The sequence below is a fragment of the Macrobrachium rosenbergii genome, chromosome 14 (genome assembly GCF_040412425.1).
Source record: "Macrobrachium rosenbergii isolate ZJJX-2024 chromosome 14, ASM4041242v1, whole genome shotgun sequence".
In the NCBI taxonomy this organism is placed as follows: Eukaryota; Metazoa; Arthropoda; class Malacostraca; order Decapoda; family Palaemonidae; genus Macrobrachium; species Macrobrachium rosenbergii.
The window spans coordinates 16,670,303-16,693,660 of record NC_089754.1 but is presented as its reverse complement, the minus strand read 5'-3'; positions in this window follow the sequence as shown (position 1 = coordinate 16,693,660).

The window sequence follows — 23,358 nt, the reverse complement described above, 5'->3', positions numbered from 1 at the left end:
GACTCCAATAAAGCTGTTTTTCGTGCCTCACTCAGCCTGTTGTTCATTTTTATCAAGCGTCCATCATCATCAGTCTAACAATAACTCAGAAATACTTTTCCTGATTTAGCTAAAATTCATTGCTCATTATCGTGGCTTCTATTTGTCCTCACAACATATTCCTCGCAAGCATTAGACTTCATCTTTCGCCTCTTTCATCAGGCTCTTCAAGTCCTCGCTGTTAAAAATCAATACGGTGCCACAACCTATTCATTCAAGTCTTCTCGTCCAAAACCACAAAGTACACGTAAAATTCCTCCTCGTAAGCCACATCTCATTACCCGTGCCCAAGCCATACTGATATTGATGAGCCGTAGACAATGACGCGACCTTCTTCAAACCTTTGATTCTTAGATCTGTCCCGTACACATTTTTACGAAAAGTTTCGTTTCGTGGCAGACCTAGCCTTCGTATCAGGTAACCGTCCACTCCAAACATTCTAAGCAAAAGGCACATAAGAATATTATGGATCTTTCTTAGATAGTGACCCCCAAGGGTTTTAACCCGTTAAACCCGGTATGTATCCACCTTTGCGGCGTGTTTAGTAAAAGGCCGTTGGGGATTACCGTAAAAACATAACAAAAGACTGCAAATATCATATATAAGGATACTCACCCCCAAGATATATTATTCCAAGATAACTACACCCGAACTTTGTTGGGGGTCACTATCTAGGAAAGATCCAATAACAATAATAAACGGCAACAAACTACCAAACTCTTTTAGAAATACGCTAATATCATAAAATTGGTAAAACTCATAATTTTCAAAAGAAATAAAAAACTTCTAAAATAAAAACATAAGAGCAAATCCATTTCTTGTAAGGAAGGTAATGTTACATAAGAAAGTACTTCGTAACCAAAATGCAACGACAAACAGAAACCCAACACCGTTAGGCTCGATTGAGAAGTACCTAACATTGAGCGAAAGTTCAGGAATACGATCGTTCCATTTGCAAGTCCAAATAATATTATTATTAAAACATTCTATCAACAGAAAACTATCAGGTTTGTTTTCATAAATGTTGGAATATCCTATTTGTAATCAGATATTTATATAGTGAAAATTTTTTAACAAATAGCAATTTTAGGGTCACGCAAAAACCGTTGTTTTCTGAAAACTGCAAACTCGAAAGTGGTAGAAAAATTCTAAAGTTATTTAGAAAGGCTTTGTTTGCGTTATTTTCGAATTTTCAGACAACTGAGGTAAGACTTATAAAAAAAAATACACCACACACTCTTGGAAAAACTTCAGTATCCCAACAAAAACCATTTTTATAGAACAATATTATTCTGATACGTTCAAACGTAAAACAAGAAAAAAGCAAGCTGGTAATGGAAACTACCGAAAACTGATGGAAAATGCTGAAACTTAGGGTAAAAATGATAAGCGACCCGGGTATCAAATTTATGAGAGAGAAAAAAAACCATACACACGAAAACTTGCAGCTCTAAGCCGTACATAAGAACGTCTAACGAAAACTAAAGGAATAACTGTTCCTTGAAAGCAATAACAAACCTGCATATTACCGGGACAATCTTACAGTCAGAACTCAAAACGAATACGGAATACCAGTACTGTAGTCCCTATTCTTCCTTACTCAAATCTACTACCATGCAATTTTCTGACGTCAATCGAGATGTCAAGAAGTGGACTACCCCAAATCCAGGCCTGGATGGCAACCACTAATGAGCCGTTAAGAGTGGACCAGTCCTCTGCTTTGGCATTAAGATGGGGTCTCACAAGCATTGCAAACGAGTGTGAGAGACTGTTACCGTGCAGTTCTGGTGTCCTACAGAAGCGCCGTTTGACGTAAGGCAAGTCTGCTAATGTGCCATTTTCGTAGTTATAATGGTGTGTGTGTACGTATGTATGTATATATATATATGTATATGTATATATATGTGCGTGTATATATATATGTGTATATATATATATATATATATATATATATATATATATATATATATATATATATATATATATATTACTAAAATATATATATATATATTACCTCATTCAAGCTGGATAGTGTCTAGCAGAGTTATTTATTCAAAAAAAAGTTACAAGCTTTCTAGGACTAACAGTCCTCATTGACAATGAGGACTGTTTGTCTTTGAAAGCTTGTAACATTTTTGAGTAAATAACTCCGCTAGAGACCATCCAGTTTGAATGAGGTCCTTTTAGTAATGCACAAAATAATTGTGTATGTGATAAGTTAATATAAATATATATATATATCAGTATATACGTATACATATGTATATATATATTTATATATATACACATATGTATTGTATACATAGATATATATGTATATATAATATACTCATTAAGTTTTCGAACGACAACAAATCCTCTAATAATTGGTAATTATATCATCGCGGAGATGTGATGTCACTTTAAAGACACGTGGCCGCTCTTGACTGATAAAGGAACACCTGTAATTTGAATTAAATTCGGAATTCAACATTTAGTTCAAATAAAACTGTGTACCGTACTTGTGATTTCACTTAATTCCAGGTTCATCATTGTTACAAGAATCACAGAGCTTGCAAATTAATGCTTTTCATAAACCGCGATCCACAACCTCAGACTAGCACTTTGAGGGATTAAGGGGAGATAATCCACTCCTCTCTGTATATGTGAATGATTTACAAGAGCTCTAAGTCTGGTTACATACGGCTGCATTTAGGTCAGGGCTTGTTGCCCTAGGTTAGGTTAAGATGTATCACTGCTGAAGCACAGGTTTTCTAGTGTAATATCACGTGTTTAGAACAATTTTTTCTAATAGCTTTTTCAACAAAAATCTAATTTCTTAAGTTATGGAAGTATCCTTCTAACTCTAAAACTGAAAAATTCAGAGAACAGATGGAATCTTGTACTTATGACTCTACCTACTTCCAGGTTCATCATTTTGTGTGCAATCCCAGAAAAAAATAAGACCACCTCGTGGTTCAAAGGAAGGGGCATGCCTACATGACTCCCCTACTAAAGTTAAGCATGAAACCATCATGGATTAGCAATGACTGTACTGAACAAAATAAACTCAAAATTCATATCTCATATCTGGAAAGACTTTATCGTACCTGTGATAATGGCTAGAATAACAATCCTACTTTAGCATCCTGGGACCTGAAGAAAGTACTTTATGATAAGTATTGGACGGACTCTAAGGCTGCCTGCACACGAGACACTTTTAGTGGGAGGTGGCAGGCCATTAAATGGCCGGCCACTAAAATAAAAAATGGAACACATATGTTTGCATGGAAAACCACAGAAGACAACCAAAAGAGTGGATATGAAGTGGCTACCGGGTCTATTTGCTTGACCACACCACAGTCGCTCACCACCAGTGGCCAGGGATAGAAATCGTTAGTTCAAATCAGAGCGTGCATACGAGACTTTTTTTGTTCGAGATACTCAGTTCTCGTTCGGTATGTGACTGACTGGCAGAAGGGTCAACTCGAATGACACGGAACTATTTGAAATTTCATAATTAGTTTTGCATATGCACTTGTTTATTTGAAATAAATGATGGATTCAGTTGTTTTATTTAATTAGTCACAAAATATGGATTCAAGTTAGTTGTGTAGCATATATCTGGTCTGAAATTACCTGTCTTCAAAGATCAGTGCCAGAATGAATTATGCTTTGTTTCTTGATCCCAGTAGAATGTGAATTGAATTTAGGCTAGATACAATTATTTGTAATATTCTCATACTCTTCTTACAGAAAAAGTTACATTTAAATTTATTGCCTGATTTACTCTACGCAATTCTTAAGTAACTTCCAGGAGAATGCTGAATTATGTATTATAAGAAAATACACATTATGCAATTGGGCTTCTGTGTTTACTTTGAAGTTACTGCCAGCCTTTCCTGTGTCGACACACATTTCCTCATGCTCATTTCCTGATGGGATATTATAGGTCCAATTACAGTAATCACATTATTAAATGTTTCTTCACTCATCCTTAAGTAGCTGCACAGTTTTTCACAGTAAGACTTCAGGTCTACAAATAATATGTGGAACTATCCCCGTAGCAATCTCTGGCTAATTAATTATTAGATGAACCCAGTACTTTCATCTACCTATCTTTTTCTTTTTCTTTCTCTTCAGTGGCAAAGCACAGACACATGCAACGTCAAAGGCATCCATGGTCATACTGTTAGGAAATTCATCTGTGGTCGCCACAAATAGTGTCTCATCTGCGGGTACAAGCTGAAATGATCAGCTGGCCACAAAGAGGCTTTCCGCACAAGGGCCACTTTTACTGGAAGGTGGCTGACCAATAAGTTGTCAGCCACTTACTGGTCAGCTAATAAGATCAGCTTGTACAGTGGTGAGGCAAAGAAATACACCTGGTAGCCACTTCATATCCACCCCTTTAGTGTCATCCACTTTTAGTGGCTCATCTGTGGTCTTCCTTTAAAAAAATGCGTTCCATTTTTTTTATTCTAGTGGCCTGCCAATTTCCCCTAAAAGTGTCCCATGTGTGGGCAGCCTTACGCTGCCTGCACACGGGACACTTTTAGTGGAAGGTGCCTGGCCACTCAGTGGTCAGTTACTTAGTGGCCAGCTGATATTATCAGCTTGCACAGTGGCGTGGCCAAGAAATACACCTGGTAGCAACTTTGCATCCACCTTTTAGTGTCGTTCACTTTTAGTAGCTTGTCTGTGGTCTTCCATACAGACACATGTATTCATTTTTCATTTTAGTGGCCGCCCACTTTCCATTAAAATTGTCCCACGTGAGGGCAGCCCAAGAAATGACAAGTTATATGGATTGGCAAAAGAGGGAATATAGAAGATCATGTCCAAACAAATTCCACAACCACAGGACGTCATCACATGGGGTAAACCACCTGGATTCATTCTATATACAAAATAAATGAAGTACTGCCACTTTTTCCTCGACTGTACCACCATACAGCTTTTAATTTAGGAAGTGTTTCATCAGTGCAATTGATTATGAAAATAAGCAAGGTTCTCAGGGTAAAAAGTGACTAGCGAACGATGCTGGATCTATTTACATGCACTGGGACAGATAATTTTTTCGTTTGAATATGATGACGTTTAACTTACCTAAACTTGGAAGGGACAAATACAATTTTCATAACTCTTGGTTGGCTACGATGACGAGAAAGCTACGACAGAGGCAATTCAGACATGCTTCCTAGCTGCCCTCTTCGTTTTTTTGCAGCCGCCATTTAAGAGGAAATGTCGAGATGCCTTTGAAACAAGATGAGAGCTGACAAGTCAAAAAAGCAAACAGCAGCTAAGGCAAAGAACGATGTCACCAAGCCCGAGGAAATGTCATCTAATGTCATGTCCTAAATCAAGAAGAGGCTTAGTACTAGTGTGTTTAGTTCTGAATCTGATTCACGGTGGAAGCAGCGCATACAATTCTCAACTAAAAAGAACAACCATTGCAAATTAATGAACCATCTTGAACAATGCAATCAATTGGAAACCAATATTAACTGACCCAGCCAAAAGAGAGAAGAGAGAGAGAGAGAGAGAGAGAGAGAGAGAGAGAGAGAGAGAGAGAGAGAGAGAGAGGAAAAAAAGGGGGACGGCAAGTAATAAAATTAGAGGGGAGATATGATTATAAAACTAGGAATAGTGAGAAGTTTTACCTGGTATAGTTCACTTCGTGTATAAAAATGAGCAAAATGCTTTATGTGGAAGGAAACCTCTGTCTGATACTGCATGAAAGCATTTCAATTCCAGGTTACACAAATGAATTGGACTATTAAATAAAAAGCAGAAAAAAATTCTAAAACCTCATGAAGCAGGAACCTGTGCAGAAAGGCTCAGATTTCAAGTAATGGTGAATCCAAACTTCCAAGATCTCACCTAGCCAATAAGCCACGACAAAAAATAAAATCCCGATTTACAAAGTAAAAGGCAAAGCCCAATCAACTGTAGCACCCAGTGAAGCCAGATGTGCCGTGTTGAAGTGAGTGAGAGCGAATGCTGGATTTGTTCTGGCCGCTTCTGGATACAGCTTCGATGGCCTCTTGTCAATGGTCGAACAACCTTGTTAACTGCGACCGACAATATGTGGGGAAATCCAGGCAAAAGACATTCTATATGCCATGCAAAATTAATTAATAAAGGTGCCTGATATTTTAGTATCCGTGAATCTAATTAGCTATGTAGGATAATTTGTAATTTCCAGTCTACTTACTCCATTTCATGTATATTCCAAAGATTAACATAACATCTGGAAAACTGTATCTGAAATTTAAGATAATTTAAAAACTTTCAGTCGGTATCTTCTATTTCCAATGATTTATAATGGTGCCTGAAACTTTTGAAGGCACTATTTTTCTAGTTGGCTATTAAGAATAGTTTTTTTTTTTTTTTTGCTTCTACTCAAGACCATTCCATTTCCTGTATATAATACACCGATCAAGAAATGGGCCTGAATTTTTTTAATGAGTGTACTTTTTAATTACCTTGATTATTTCAGATAATTTTTTTATTCCCAGCCGACTTAATGTGATTTTTCTGTATAAATTAAATGCTTAACGAAGTTTCCATAAATCCTGCATATCCCATGTATTTTAGAACATTGCATTAGTTATGTTTTAATGGGTAATAAATGTGCCTAAAGTCTGGGTATACCTTGAGTTGTTCATTTATTCTTAGAATACTAGAAGTAGCTATTTAGATTATTTTACTTTCTCCTCATGTTTATTTAACATAAAACATCGATAAAACATGTATTCTAAGCGTTAATTTAGTTGCATATCCAACGTTCTATGATATCCAGTGGTGTTCGTGCCGTGACTACATGACTGTCCAGATGGCTTCCCTTTGTTTTCAAGTAATCATTGTTTCTACCGATGTCGGTAGATTCTACTGTTCTTACACGTGTCTCTGAATTACCCGTTTTAACTTAGACTTTATGCTAGGGTTCATATCATATTTATCAAAGTTATCGGTAATTACCGGTTGTCGGTAATTAGTACCACCCATTCAGATATTCCCTCAAATTTTCCTGTACCATATGTATCCTGAAAATGCCCCTACGATGACGCAATGGTCTTTACTTCCGGCAGCTTAATTTTTTTCACATTTCGAAAACCTGTCTAAACACACTAGACTACGTCAGTGAATGTATGTTTTAATAACGCCACATTATCTAATTTCTTAAAGGCCTGTGTTATTCATCTATTAAACCCAATGGCTGTTTGATAGTGCAATTGCAATCTTGTCTATGGATGCTCACAAAAATAAAAGCTCGAGCTGGAAATTCAGTGACCAGGAGAGGTCTCGCAATATTTCTGAACATGCGGAGTTGACTGAAAGAGGAATTTAATTTTTTTTTTTTCTTTGAAAAGATTTTCAGTCAGATCACTTAGCTAAAACTAAACTTTCACAGTTAAAATTTAGCATTTTTTTTTTATTTTAGGTTAATGATGTCTGCCTTATAAGTTTATTATGCAGTCACAATTCATGTATTGCTAAAAAGGAACTACCGAGGTTGCCAAGAAAATCACCAGAGCTTCATTAGTCATGTGCTATCTAGGAGTCTTCCTTATCTCTCCCTTTGTACCTCCACTTCCCACATACTAACTGAGGAGCCAACACATAAGGGGTTCTTACATGCCCTCTTCACAGGGTTATGAGACAGAGCAATTGCATCATTAATTAAACTTTGTTATCAAATGAGATATATGACCAGGCAAAAACTCTCTGGAATGTCGATTTGCTGGGCTCACCATTATTCAGCGAAAAAACTATTAATTAATGGGCCAAAAAGTGCAATTAATAACATTTATTAGCTTTTATGAAACAGGCCATTAATCAGCTGTCATGCCAATAAGTTTGTATCTCTCTCTCTCTCTCTCTCTCTCTCTCAACACAAAAGGGTTCCCTCATATACTACAGCGAATACAACAATGATAATAACAGGAAAGTTTGGGTGAATAAAAGACAATATAATAATTTATGTAAAGAGCAGTAACAAAAAGGAAAGGTTGATATCGTTGTATGTTTTACAATCACTAAGAGGCATTCAGCATTTTAATATTAGTGTTATTAGCTCAAGCGTACATTTTTCTCCGGTCACATTAAAATCTAACAAACACAATGAAACTCATAAAATTGCAAAAATATTCACCTTTAATAAGTCTTAAGCGAAATCATTAATACATACCCTTTGCTTCTTTTACAAAATTAGCAGACCTCACAATTAAACCTCATAGCAGAAATGTCAAAAGGTTTAAGAGTGTTCATCTGAACCACACTTTTAAGTATATGATTAAGACCTTAATCATTTACTATATATTTCCTTATAACACTTTGAACCCTCATCCTTAATCATGGAGCAATGCGTTGACCAACCTTGAAACCATGCTACATAGTGATTACACTTTAATTTTTCAAGCCGTACTACTAATGAACTTTGGACATATAGTGGAGGTCCATCCTGGTCCCAGAGGACATAGTTTGAACAAACTTTAACCTAAATTATATGAGGAAGCTTTGTGTAAGTTGTTCGTCATGTTTTCAATATTTTCAATAATTTTACCTTGGAATGGAGAATGGCCCCGTTTTGAACTAAACTACAACTTACCCACAGGATGCTGCCCGTCAATTTTTGTGAAAAATGATCCCTAGGTTCGAGAAAAGTCGAAAAAATGCTAAGCTTAAGTAAGACACACACATGTATACATACAAACATACATACTTAATTGTACACATATGCCAGATAAACTTTAAACTGAAAAGCTCACTTTAGCTTTCAGGTCTGTCCAGGTAAAAAAATGTGTAAACATCTGTTTATATTCTCTTGCAATGAAAAATTTACGTTAGGTTTATAAGTGACTTTTCAAAATTTAGTTTCAAATTTATAATACCTCAAAAATCACAAACGTGCCCTAAGCACCAAAGACGAGATTTTATTCCAAGACTAAAATATAAAAATACATGGGCGTATAAGTTTTCATATATTTGTTAATACTTTATATATATATATATATATATATATATATATATATATATATATATATATATATATAATAGATCAAAACAGTATGTGTAGGCACACATATTATCAGACAAGAGTCTAACATTCACCTCAAAAAGATGAACTTGGCTAACCTGTGAAGAAAAAGTATCATCCTTAGCCTTCTTGGGTCTGGAAAGAGGATAATTCACTTACTCAACTTAGAAATCTACACCATGAAAGTTATTAATTAAACGGTATAATCAAGAGAAATGACTCGCTGAACAATAGTCGTAAGATTTGTACCACTGTCACAGTATTTTGACTTTTCGTATATTAAATATATATATACATACATACATACATATATATATATTTTTATATATATATATATATATATATATATATATATATATATATATATATATATATATATATATATATATATATATATATTTTATATATATATATATATATATATATATATATATATATATATATATATATATATATATATATATATATATATATATATATATGACTATTTATCACATCACCGTGATTCATATACAATCAAAAACGTCCTTTAATATCAATTCGCTCTACCTCGGAAATAATATATTTTCATATATGTTACGAGGAATTTTAGTTGATAATAAGTTCACCGTCCGTGGGGTCGAACGCCACGAAGGACGGGCTCCAGGACTTCACAGTGGACGCACTAACTGATCCGGCACAAAGAAGTGATATAAGTGAATATGTACTCCATCAGCACCACCCGTGAACTTATTATCAACATCAACTAAAAAATTCCCCTTCGGTTAACATATATGAAAATATATTATTTCCGAGGTAGAGCGAATTGGATATTAAAGGACGTTTGTAGCTTTCTGATTATATATTATTATGATTAGCAAGAATTCGCTAGCAAATTGCCTCCCCCCCCCTCCTTTGTTGTTGTTGGTTGTTCATTTACTGCCAGCCGGCCGATCGATAGACCATCTGTCTATCGACTTAAAACAAAGTTTAAGATTAAAGGCGCTCCATTTTTTGATAAAGATCTTTCCTTGAGGCAAAGTAATCTGGCAGGTGTTTCTCCTGCAGGCCAAAACCTCCTGCGGGCAGCAGGTACAATGAGTCAAAACATCTGTGTTGGACGCCCCTGTAACATAGGAGGATAAAAGCAGAAACCCACGAGTCGACACACACACGCGCGGGCTGGAAGATATGGAGTGAACTTGTGAGGGCAGTCATAACACTGGCCCCATCGTTAACGCTTGCATCCTAACCACGTGGCCCTTTCAAAGTATACTTTCCTCGTGCCCATTCGACCGTATTCAAGTGTTAAGCTCCACCGCTAATACCTCGAGCCCTGCACGCCATTGCTTGGAGTTCCGAGAGTCCCCATCGCCTTGCCCTTTCACGGAAGCCCTTGCATCGCACCGTGGAAGAAACTCGCCCTCGGAAATCGCAAGTCATCCACGGACTGCCTTCTGCGCCCTCGGAAAATCTGCTAAGGTAAAGTGCCCTGGAAGAGCCCCATTTCAGTCACGCTTTTGTCTCGTAATATTTTCTTAAAGAGAAAGCCAGAAATCTCCCTTGTCTAATGTTCGTGCGCCTCTTGCATCGGCAGTATTAATTCTTTATTACTCCTTTGGCACCCTCAGTGCAGCTTCGAATTCATTATTCTTTGTCTATTTTCATTACTGGCGTATAATGTACGCCCTCTCTCATTTCAGAGGATCCTATCGTGAAGCTTCTCGGACTGTGGCTGGAATTTACAGTTTCATTCAATCTACAGGTTCCTCTTTCCGGTACTAATGTCATTTTATGCTTAAATACCTGCTTTAAATGTACCCACGTGTTTTACATGTCTTTCCTCAGTAACCAGAGCCTATGCTCATATGAAATTCTCCTTTGTTTTCCTCTTTTTACACGTTTTCCCGTACCACGAAGTCAGAATCACAAAGGCTAAATTACCTTAGAATTGTTGCTACCTGTCTCACAGAGCATATTTCAAACTAAAACCACGGAAAAACGTAAAAATGGCGACCTGGCCATAGATCTCGTTTTGCAGTTGCAGTTCCCCTAGCATTGCTTTATTGCATTTGCGACTTGCCAGATCAGCTATTAGCAAAGCTAAGCTGGGTACGAGACAATTACGAACCTTATGTGTAAAACCAGCACACAGATCCAGAAAATTCCACGTAAGTAATGTGTTTATCTTAGCAAAACCTTTTTACAATCGTGACTGTTCCTGAATTTAGAAATGGGGGCATGTAATCACTGAGAGAAAGAACCGCCGTATTAGATTCGTTAATGCATGCCTTTCAGGATAGGTAGTTAGGAAATAACCGAGTGATAACCATCCCTTTGCTTCGAGGAATAGTCACGAAATTCCTGTGTTAAAATCCTTGCCATATTCTTACTTGAGGAATAGTGCGAAAAATTCCTCTAAATGATAAATTTTCGCCGCATTTCGAATTAGAACTGTTAAGCGCGAATAAAAAATTCCCACGTGGGACGACGAAGTCAGCTTGCATTGCTGAAATTCTCTCAGTGTAGTTAAATTCGAGTTAGGTGTTAGGAAAACTAGTACCCCCAAACTCCGCTTATACGGAAAATTACAGAACCGTTGTACTGTTATCCTCTCAGGCGACTGGGAGGATTCCCGGAATCCCAGGCGGTATGTAAATATCACGGGTTCATTCACCCAGAATCTAAAAATACCTCCGGTGTTGGCAAGCAACCTCCACCCCACCCCCACCCCGCCCATGCCCGCGTGTGTAGCATTTTTTTCTCCCCCATTCATTCCCAGCAAACATTTTTTTCTTTGGGTTTCCCGTTAGTAATTTCTAAGTCTAAGGGACGAATCAATTCCAAGTCCTAAGTGACTCCTAAAATTCTACGTCGCACGTGGCGAGAATTTCTCCAAATTCAGTCTCAGAATACAAATTCGTCACTTGCGTGTGAGAATTTCTCCAAATTCAGTCTCAGAGACTCCTAAAATTCGTGCATGCGTGGTAATTTCTCCAAATTCAGTCCTCAGAGACTCCTAAAATTCGTCACTGCGTGGCAGAATTTCTCAAATTCCAGTCCTCAGAGAGACTCCTAAAATTCTACGTCGCACGTGAGAATTTCTCCAAATTCAGTCCTCAGAGACTCCTAAATTCTCGATAGCGCATTGGTGGGCTTTCTCAAATTCAGTCCTTAGAGACTCCTAAAATTCGTCGCACGTGGCAGAATTTCTCCCAAATTCAGTCCTCAGAGACTCCTAAAATTCTACGTCGCCGTGGCAAATTCCTCAAACTCCAGTCCTCAGAGAGACTCCTAAAATTCTAAATGCGCGTGGCGAGAATTTCTCAATTCCAGTCCTCGGGAGCTCATACAAAATTTCTACGTCGCCGTGCGCAGGAATTTCTCATTCCTCACGGGAACCCAAATTAAGTACTTTTGAGACATTATATAGTGTAGTTCACACACATCCTAAGCCCTTGGGACCAGGTCATTCTAGTTCGTTAGAACCCAGCTCCTTAACTTCACGCTACAGCCGGCCGTCGGCGCGGCAAAATCAACCTAAGTCTTCCGGGCGCATATTGAACTTCGTTCGCCAAGAACAACCACGTCTTTCAAGACATCCAATTTAACAAAAAGTCTTTTCAGACATATCCTATACCCATTATTATTCCAAGATGGCTAATACCAGAGCCCAACAAAACGAGGATTTCAAATTCTACATGTCCGCTGGGAAGGACATGTGTGGGACTATGGGGCAAGATCTGAGAGCATGGGTTCAGAGCGAGTGGACGATGCCAAGGCGGAGCAAAGAGAACGTGAGAGAGAGAGAGAGAACGTGGGGAGAGAGAGGGCAGAATTGCCCAAGAGCAGGAAGAAGGAAAAAGAGCGCTTGATGCAGAAGAGAGGGGAGAAACCGAATCGCTCAGAACAGCGGGAGGAAAAGAGCGTGGGAAACGTGAAGAGAGGAAGGGAACATAGAGGGCGTGAGGAAGAGAGGAGACACAGAATTGCCCAAGAGCAGGAGAGAGAGAACGCGCCCGCAGGCTCCGGGTGCTGGAACGACAACCGCCACCCCCGCCCCTGCTGCGGGAATGAATTGCCCTCAGCCAAGCTCACTGCGTTCATGCCAAAATGGACGGAGTCCGAGCTAGTATATTGTGAAAGGGCCGAGCAGGTCTGGAGTGCGATCTCTCCCATAGAAATCTCCCTTGTTCTCACTAAATTCCTGGGCGGAAGGCCTCACGTTACCTACGCCCTTCCGCAGGCGATCGGGGAAACTGGGAAGCCGTCGTAAGCTTGATTACGGCGTGCAGTTACCAGCGGTGGAGAGACGTTAAGAAGAGCAGCCCAGAGAAGCAGGCCAGACTTAGTCGATTAGTACCATTCGGAGGAAGCGAGCGTTGACAAAATGGCTCGATTCGAAGAACCACTAACACCGCCGAATTACTCAAGCGGTTTAAATTCGAAACATTTCCTCGCTACGCCCTCCTGCCCTCGCCACTCATATAGTGGAAAAAGCCCCAACAGCACTCACAGAGTGTTGCCGAATAACAGATATGTGGGAAACCCACCACCTCAAGAAGGATCCATGGGGCGGAAGATAAATCCCCCACGTCCCTCCTCGGAAGTCAAATTCCCACAAAAATGGGAACTTCCGGGCAAGAAGCCCTAACTTGCCATTATTGCAGAAAGCAGGGCATTCCTCCGAACAGTGCGGAACAAGCCTGCTCCTCTCTCCCGGGCCGACCGATAACTGCGCCTGCGCCCTCCACAGGGGCAGCGCGGAAAGACTTTAGCCAGACCTTTTGCACGGCGTGCAAGGTTTATGGCCATTCTCCCGCATGGGCAAAATGCCCACGCAATAACAAATCAACTACTCCCACCGTCGCCTTGGCCGTCACAGATCCCAAGTCATTAGGCCCTCCCGCCGAAGGGCCTGTATGCGTGGCCCCTCCACGAGGTAGCGAGCCCGCGCGCCGAGTCACTGCATTCGAGGACTCGGGCGCACAAATCTCCCTCATCCGGAGGGACAGAGTTCCCTACGAGACTATCGTCCAATAAACTGGCTTCGTCCGCGATCGAGGAATAAATCAATTTAAATGATACTCCTGGTCCAGTGAAGTCCACAAGACCTCACCAATCAAATTTGCAATCTTGCAGTAGCAAGCCATCTCACGGAGGCTATGACGTCATCCTGGGACAGGACTTTTCAATCCCCGCAAATCGACAATCTAGAAGTCCCCATTCCCAGAATCATTCCGCGGCGCAAGTAATCCTCCTCGCCTTCTCCTCAGCCAAGACTGGCGCCTGGGTACCAGGGCCGTGCAGTCCCAGTGCCACCTGGTACGATGTACGGTGGCCCCTCGTCGGTTTGATCAATTCCAGTGCCAGCCCTGCCTCAGTGCCAGTGCCAGGGCCCCAATCGAATCTCCTTCAGGAGATGCCATTCGCTTCCGGTGCCACTTGCATGCCCGAGCAGGGCCAAGCTTGATCCGTCCTGACCGGCCGAGCCCAGGAAACCTCTGATAGCGCCTGGCGGCTGCCTAGTCTGCAGGCGCCAAAGCGCTCACGCGATCTCCATTCACGGGATCCAGCACCGGACCCCTCCTCTTTACCGACTGGCACGCCACCAGCGTCGGTCAGAACGTTCTCCCGACCACAGCGAGAGAAGCTCACCTGCAGGTGCGGCCTGCGCCAACCACGTGCCTGAGCTGGTCAACGTTACCTGCACGAGCAGCTCACGCCACCCGACCGCCTCCTCTCTGCCTCAGCCACGTCGTCGAAAGCGCGGTACCGTCAAATTCTGCCATATCTCACTTGGCGATGAACTACAAGAGCATGACGGATCATGATAGAACCGCTGCGGAACCCTCCTGCCGTCAGCGCATTAGCATCAGCAGGCCAGGTGGTACTCCGTGCCGCCACTCCTAATCATGGGCCCTCCGCTTCCCTGGCAGGACAGCTGTCCCGTGAGAAAGGCTCGGCGAGAGTACCCCACGGGCGTGGGACATTCCATGATGTTACAAGAGCTCGGCTCCCATGGCACCTGTGCCACCATTTCATCTTTTGAAGGTCTTGGCACCTAATCCAGAAGGATGTCAGGCCCTCCTCTATCTTCACTCCGTTCCTCAGGAACTTCTATCTCTTATCAGCCTATTAATCTTCCCTACAAATTATCCCCACAAGAGCAATTAAATACGGGATACCATTCCCCACACAATGTATAAATCATTAAGAATAACAGAGGTGAAGTGGCACGCCCTTGCGCCCATACCGCGCACGAGCGTGCGTGTCAAGCTTCCTCCTGAAGAATTTGCGCCTTGATTGCACTTTCGCCCTGGGACTGAAGTGATAGTCGGCGTAATTGTAGGCAAAGGATGATAAATTCCGCCTAACACCAATAAACCCTCACTCTTTTCCCTTAGCTCTTCTGCCAATATCATTTACTTTCTTTTGTCATTTAGTTATCTTTATTTTAATGAATCATAGTCATAAACTCTTGCCCTTGTGATTTAAATGCTACCCCTTTAAGTAAGCTCTGAAGGCGTGTCCCTTTCTCTCTTGGTCAAGTTTCATTAAGTAACGTCTTGGTAATTTTCCTTTGTTATTATTATCCCTTTTCCCTTCCATTTCCTTCAAGATCGCTGTTGTCCTACCCCCATCTTTTGTCTGCTCGCCCGTCATAACGGTAGGCAGTAGGCGCATAAAATTAAGCGTAGTTTAAGGTTAGCGAATTAAACCTGCTGAACTCTCTCGCCCGCTTTACGACTGTCAAATTCGGTGTGTGGGTCGTCCCTCACCTCGCGTTGAGCGATAGCTGGGCAAAGCCGCGTTAAAGCGAAGATAAGTTATCAATCACGAATATGTATAGTCATTTACACAGTATAAGCGTAAAGGATGTCATTTACAAAAATAAACGCTGTTTTCTTTACAGCCTCTCAGGCGTTAACTAACATGTATTTATCTAAAATTAAGTAACCGTGTATTTTAATTCTTGAACAACAACCATTTCTTTTCATTTGTTGTATAGCCTCATATACATGATCCTATAATCTTAATTAATTCACAATTGTTCGAGTCACTTTATAAAGTTCTGATGGGTAACTCAAATCTAAAGTAATTATTTCTTTTGCAAGTGTTTAAATCACTTTGCGTTCTGTTAACGAAAATTATCCCAATGTGTTATTAAAGTAATGTCACAACTTCTTAAACCCTTAGGAGTAAAAGTTCATTTGCAAAGGCAGAATGTAAATAATCATAACATTTGCAACTCATTCTCAATCATCTGATATATACACACCCGAAGGAGGTATGTACATCATCTTGTATGGGAGGTATTATGATTATAAGAATTAAGCAAATTACCTCCCCCTCTGTTGTTCTTGATTGTTCATTTACCTTAGCCGGCCTGATCCGATGAACCATCACCATCCATCGACTTAAAAATAAGGGTTTAAAGATTAAAAGGCGCTCCCATTTTTTGATAAGATCTTTCCTTCGAGGCAAAAGTAATCTGGCCAGGTGTTTCTCCTACAGGCCAAAACCTCCCCTGCGGGCAGCAGAGTGCAATGGTCAAAACATCTGTGTTGGACGCCCCCTGCTATAGGAGGATAAAAGCAGAAACCCACGAGTGGAAGCACGCACCTGCGCGGGCTGGAAGATATGGGTGAACTTGGCGAAGACGTCCTCAGCACTGGCCCCATCGATGCCCTTATCCCTAACCGTATTCCTTTCCAAAGTATACTTTCGTGCCCTTCGACCGTATTCAAGTGTTCGCTCCACGGCTGGCCTGCGCCACTCGAGCCCTACGCCAGTATTGCTTGGAGTTTCGAGTCCCCATCGCCCTTGCCCCTTTACGGAAGCCCTTGCATCGCTGCGTGGAAGAAACTCGCCCTCGGAAATCGCAAGTCATCCACGGACTGCAACTTCTCACGGCGCCCTCTGAAAATCTGCGAGTAAAGTGCCCTGGAAGAGCCCCATTTCCAGTCACGCTTTTTGTCTCGTAATATTTTTGCCAAAGAAAGCCAGAAATCCCTTGTCTAATGTTCGTGCGCCTCTTGCATCGGCGTGTGTTATTACTCCTTTGGCACCCTCAGTGCAGCTTCGAATTCATTATTCTTTTGTCTATTTTCATTACTGGCGTATAATGTGCATATCTCTCATTTCAGAGGGATCCTATTTCGTGGAAGCTTCTCGGACTGAGGCTGGAATTCCCCAGTTTCATTCAATCTACTTGAGTTCCTCTTTCCCGTACTAATGTCATTTATGTAAATACACTACTTTAAATGTGCCCACGTGTTTCGTAATATTTCCTCAGTAACCCAGGCCTATGCTCTGTAGAGAATTCTCCTTTGTTTCCTCTTTTTACACGTTTCCCGTACCCAGTCAGAATCACAAGGCTAAATTACGCCAATTGTTGCTACCTGTCTCTGCAATCATATTTCAAACTAAAACCACGGAAAAACGTAGAAAATATATACTATATATATATATATATATATATATATATATATATATATATATATATATATATGTATGGTGTGTGTGTTTAACTATCTTCGTTGACTCTTGTTTTTAATTCTTTATCTCTTATCCGGTATGCTATGCTTTCTCTTTTAACATTCATGGGCACTGCATTCATTGGATGCTTGTTACGCATGGTAGTGTCCTTTTTGACTTCTTAAAAATGAGTGGGTTAATGAACAATAAGAGTGAACAGTCACGTTCAAAAATACTCGAAGATACAACGGCTCTTTTTGATGGCATTTATTTTATCATACACTAATAGTAATCATAGCGGAAATCTTTGTATGGTTACCTTTGATGTATTTGCTTTGGATATTTCGTTCTAGTAAATATGTTTATATAAGAAATATTCTTATATGAGCAAAGAATAAACTCACAGAATGGGAGAAAGTGTGCGCACTGATATGAAGGATGTGAATCAAACAAAAATGCCTTTGGTTCACAACACAATAAATCTGCTCCCAAAGACATAAGGCAAATAAAAGAAAAAAATCACTGCCTGAGGAAAAAGTATTATTTTTAACTGGAGAGAAAATATGGCTCCCTTTACACAAACATTTGGGGATATGTTTTTTCGCCTCAACAATTCCAATAAAAGTTTCGTCTGCTGTATTCCGAGGCCTTAAGAAGATTCAATGAGGTGGCAGAAAGAAAAATGGATCAAAGGGATGATTTATATGGTCGGAATCAAAGTCCCCACGTCATTTCTCCACTTGGCGTCCTTTGTTTTCTCCTTTCCTCTTTGTCACTTCCTACCATTTCGGTCTCTCTCTCTCTCTCTCTCTCTCTCTCTCTCTCTCTCTCTCTCTCTCTCTTTCGTCTTACCTTCTGCCCTCTAGCTTCGAAGGAAATGGGATTTAATTTCATTACATTATTACTGCTATAAGGCAGTTTAACCAGAGCATTAAATTGCACTTCAGGACCTTCAAAGGACACGTCAAAAAGATTTATTAAATGAGAGGTGGAAAATGACACACGGTAATGGACAGAAAGTAAAAGACAGAGAGAAGTGTAGATGGGACACAAATGACTGTGAAAACTATAAGCATCATTCCCTTACGGGCAATCTGAATGGCCCCTCGACTGTCAGTTTTCGTCATCTGTTCTTAACTGAACCATATAATTATTTCTTCCATGTTCTAGGAAAAATCCTTCAATATGATAAAACCCGTGATGATAATTCCTTTTCTGAGAGTCATTTTGCTTGAATGAATTGTTGAATATATGCTTATATTTTTCGACGGGTCTCAGTAATCAGACAATTAATAGAGCAGTGTCACCTGTCCTCACAGCAGTATACATCTAAATTGCGTATGAAACGCTGCATTAATGTGTTTGGTTTGTATCTACAGAAACAAAATAAGAAAATAAATTTCAATAATTTGATACCAGAGGGATAGGGGCTAGGAGTAAATTTTTGGATATATGAACATAAGTAGCAGCTCTAAAGGAAAATGTTTGACCTCGGCCAATGTAAAATCTGATAATCCTGAATAGCATGTTAGAAAAAAACATCTGCTAAGTACAATAATACAACAAACAGTAGCACCTCCGAATAATGCTACAGCAGCCCCAAAAAATATATATATGAACTTAGGTTTTATGAACGTAATAATGATATATGCATACACGCATACATTTTGTATAGGCACTACATCGTTCCTCCTAACAAGAGGGTCTCCAGAGAAAAACATCACGACGGTCACTGAAACATTCATACTCTGACTGCTACATCGTGGATAAACGGCCCCGGCGCAGTGAAACTTCCACAGTACTGCCCACTCCATAAACCTGCATCGAAGGCTCATCTGTGCCATTTGCCCATATGTTGCACGCATTCTGACGTTTCCTGCATATTAGGGCCATCATTTTCCAATACCTCTGTCAAACACTTTCTTGGTTTTCTTCTGCTCTTTTCCGCTGACAAAACCTGTCACTGTCTATTCTTTCTACATGACCAACCCATCTCAGAATGCTCTGAGCTATCCTTTCGCTGACACTAACTTCTCATTAATTATATTTCCACAGTTTGCACGCTATCAGTTCTCAACGGGTGCCAGTTTTTTTTGCTTTTACTGCATACAACATCCATGCACCAGTTCCTTAAACGGGAGTTGGATTTAGAATCCCTTCATCCATTCCCATCTCGGTTTTCATAGATAATTCAAGTCTCTTACCAATCTCTTGCACAATCCTCGCTAACTTTCTTCCTTCACCTATTCTGCATTTCTCCTTTTCCCTCTTCACACTATCATCAATCATGTCTATTCTTTTTATGAAGTTCACTTTGATAATTTGCCTTTCTCTCTGTACTCATTACCTTCTAGAACAATATCCTATTCTCTCCTTCCTATTTTTACCTTGCCTTCTTTTTCTTTCAACTCTTTCTTGCATACCTTTATTCATTCTCCTGTATTCCTGTCTATGATCTTTAATTTTACAGCGACCGCACCTCATAAAATGTCTGTTCTTCCTTCACTAAATCGATTATTTTCTCATATTACTATTATCTACTTTCATTTCCTTTTCCTATTCTCCTAAAGCCCACAAATGCTCCATACCGATCTATGACCTCATCTCGGTTTTTTTCTACAAACATCCTTCAAATTCTGCGCTATTAACTCTAGGCCAATTTCTCTTTAAACACAAAACACACACACACACATATATATATATATATACATATATACATAAATATATATATATATATATATATATATATATATATATATATATATATATAATATATATATATATGCATATATATATATAAAAGGATAACAAATATAAAAATAAAACAAAAAAGTGACAAAATTTGTAGGTGTTTTTAAAAGCACATAAACCTTCGAAGCAAAATGTTTGAATGTAAGCACAATATCAAATCATAAAAGTTATCTCAGAGCAAAATTCCTTAGAAATAAAATTCAGAGGAAGCTCTTAAAATATCAACAAACAAATACAAGTAAGCTACGGAGACCTTCATATAAGTAACGTGTCAAGAAACCCTTTTTTTTAACTTTTATTGAGGAAATTTACATAGTTGTGCAAATAGTTTTCTTTTATACAAATATAGTTTTATATTATGTACATACACTTTTTCTATGTAAGTTATCACAGTGTGGTTAATAAATTCATCATTTACATCTGCGCACTTAAGTCAGTCAGATAAGAAAGTACTACCAATACAAAACAGACTCTATAACTAGCTGATAATGCAATAAAATGAAAATGATTACAATGTGGATAATAATGTTACATTTTAATAATCGGGAAGGATTTTATTAATTACACAAATGTTCCTCCCATTTCTCGAGATGAACATATTCTGAAGTAAAAAATAAATGACATTTATCCTCAAGTGCTTTTAACAATATAAATCTTGTTTTGAACATTCTACTTTTTATAAATGAAATCATACTTAATTCATCTGCTAAGGGCATTACTTTATGAAGATACCAAATTCCAGTTATATATTCACTTATTAATATCATTGCTGTATTTTCATCCTTTTTGACTCCGCAAACGGACAAGCAAGAGAAGACGACTTGGATATAACCGGCTTAAGCGAAGTGGATGGGTACAGAAGATAATTGATAAAGTACTCGTTACTTAATTAGAGACTCTTAAATCAACAAGAAATTGTTCAGTGCTTTTTCAGTAATTTCATGTTCTTATACGAAACTAGGTTTAGCAGAGAACAGGCATCATACTGGTTATGTTCCACTGAATGCTGTATTTGCTTTCTAAAATGAGTTTTTTCTTTTTTTTCTTCACAAAGTTTGGACTGCGTCTTCAGCCCACAATGACTCCAATTCAGGTAGGAGGGGCCATTCATTAGTCAGCTGGAAAGCATGCACTACATTCAGGGTATTCATTGGACGATAAGGAATTGTATTTGCAGAAAGATAAGCAACGGTAATCTCTCGATGACGAGCGGTCTTTGTGGTGATTTGCATGTTGATTATGGGTCTTTAGGTAACGACGTAAACGGATTCTATTTTTACCAAATAACGATAGCTTTTCTTGGTCTAGTATTACGGTGCCTTCACGTGTTGGCATCGAAGGTTGGTTTTATGGATGTTCCAAAATAGATTTTAATTGCACCTAATTGTATAAAACATGCCAGACATAGAGTGAGTTAGGATGGAATTATTCCAGTTTGAGAATGAGTCCTGCTGTTCTCGTGAGGTAGGTGAATTGGTGCATGATTCTCTTCCATGAGCGTCGTCATTCTACCAGCGAGGGAAGGGGTTTATGAACGCTAAGCCGCGTTTTTGTTCTTGTAATATACGGCAATTGGAGGTTACTGTCGTCACATTAGTTTGATGTGACGGAAGATACAACATTTAATGTTTTTTACTTTTTTTCTATCAATCTTGTAGCAAGTGGACGAGTAGTTACTATGGCAAAATTTTATACCTACACTTACATCTAGGCTATTATTGTTGGAGTTTCGTTTAGCAAGTATTCTTTGCCTTACTATTTTTATAGTTATTGCGTTACAGAAAGTAAGCGCTTCCATTTAAACATGTAATATTATCAGAGCCTTTCACATGGCACTCTTGAATCCCTTGTCGCACGACTGTACTGTGATGTTTCTCGGTGGTCTTGTATCTATGAGGTGCGAGGGGGGGGGAGTTGGGGGGGAGATGGCCTCAAGAGCAGAAACCTCATCATTGAAACTACTTCAGTCCTCATCGTTGTTTATCATTTTGGGCATGGTCGTCCTCTACTTTCAAGCTGTAATCTATACCTACGGTAAATGGATGGACAGTAATTTTGACAATACCAATGACTGCTGTTCCCAAGGAAACAAGACAGTACAAAGCCAATATATTTGCCCTTTTATAAGGGCACTTTAGGAGATAACTAAGGGCCTCAATTGTCCATAACCCATCAGGCCTTGTGGTTTGCAAAATCATCAATAACATAATGCGAGAGTACTAAGATGTTACACATTACACTTGACAGCTCCTGTTAGTACTTTGTGGTCATGGATTTTATATGTAGGTGTGGGTCAAGTTTATTAAATATTAACGATGTAACTGAACGTTGTCATTTTGCAATTCATTTTTTATTTTCTGGAGTGCCTCCCAGTTTTACTAAGTCGTTTTGTATATTTTGATACTGATTGGACCAAAAAATTATCTTTTGTAAGATATGGAAATATTGTAATCCTGAATCTTTTGTTGTTATAAAAGTCTGTCTGGAAGGGTTTACTCACAATTTTCATGAGGGACTTCTCGACGAACTGAAAATCGATGTTCATGGATTGTTTGGCTTTATATTTGCAGGTGCAAGTGCAAAATATTGAAATACTATTAGACATATAGACCCTTGATTCGCACTTCGTACAGAGTTATCATCGTAGAGATGGCCTGATTACTTCTTTAAAGGCCAAAACCTGACTTTGAAAGGAATATGTACAACGGTCAAAATCAATTTTCATTTCTGTCGAGGGTTGAGCAGCATCCATGTAACAACCCAGACCGGTATAGGTTCGAATCCTGGGCATAATAAGTGAAACTGTACACTATCTTCTTCACGTTAAGTTATTCCCAAGGTACTGTTTTTGAGTAGCCAGTAACTAGAGCAAGACGTATAAACTGTCAGTTTAGAGGGATTATGTTTATGTAAAGACATGCCTATGTATACTGTGTTAATGTATACTGTAACCATACTGTAATATATAAAACAATATGAATTTGACGGGCTATTTGTGGATTAATTTCAACCTCTCAAATATCAAATGAGCTGATTTTGGTCCCTCAGTAACGAAGATGAATTCGAAAGTAATATGTACAAGAGAT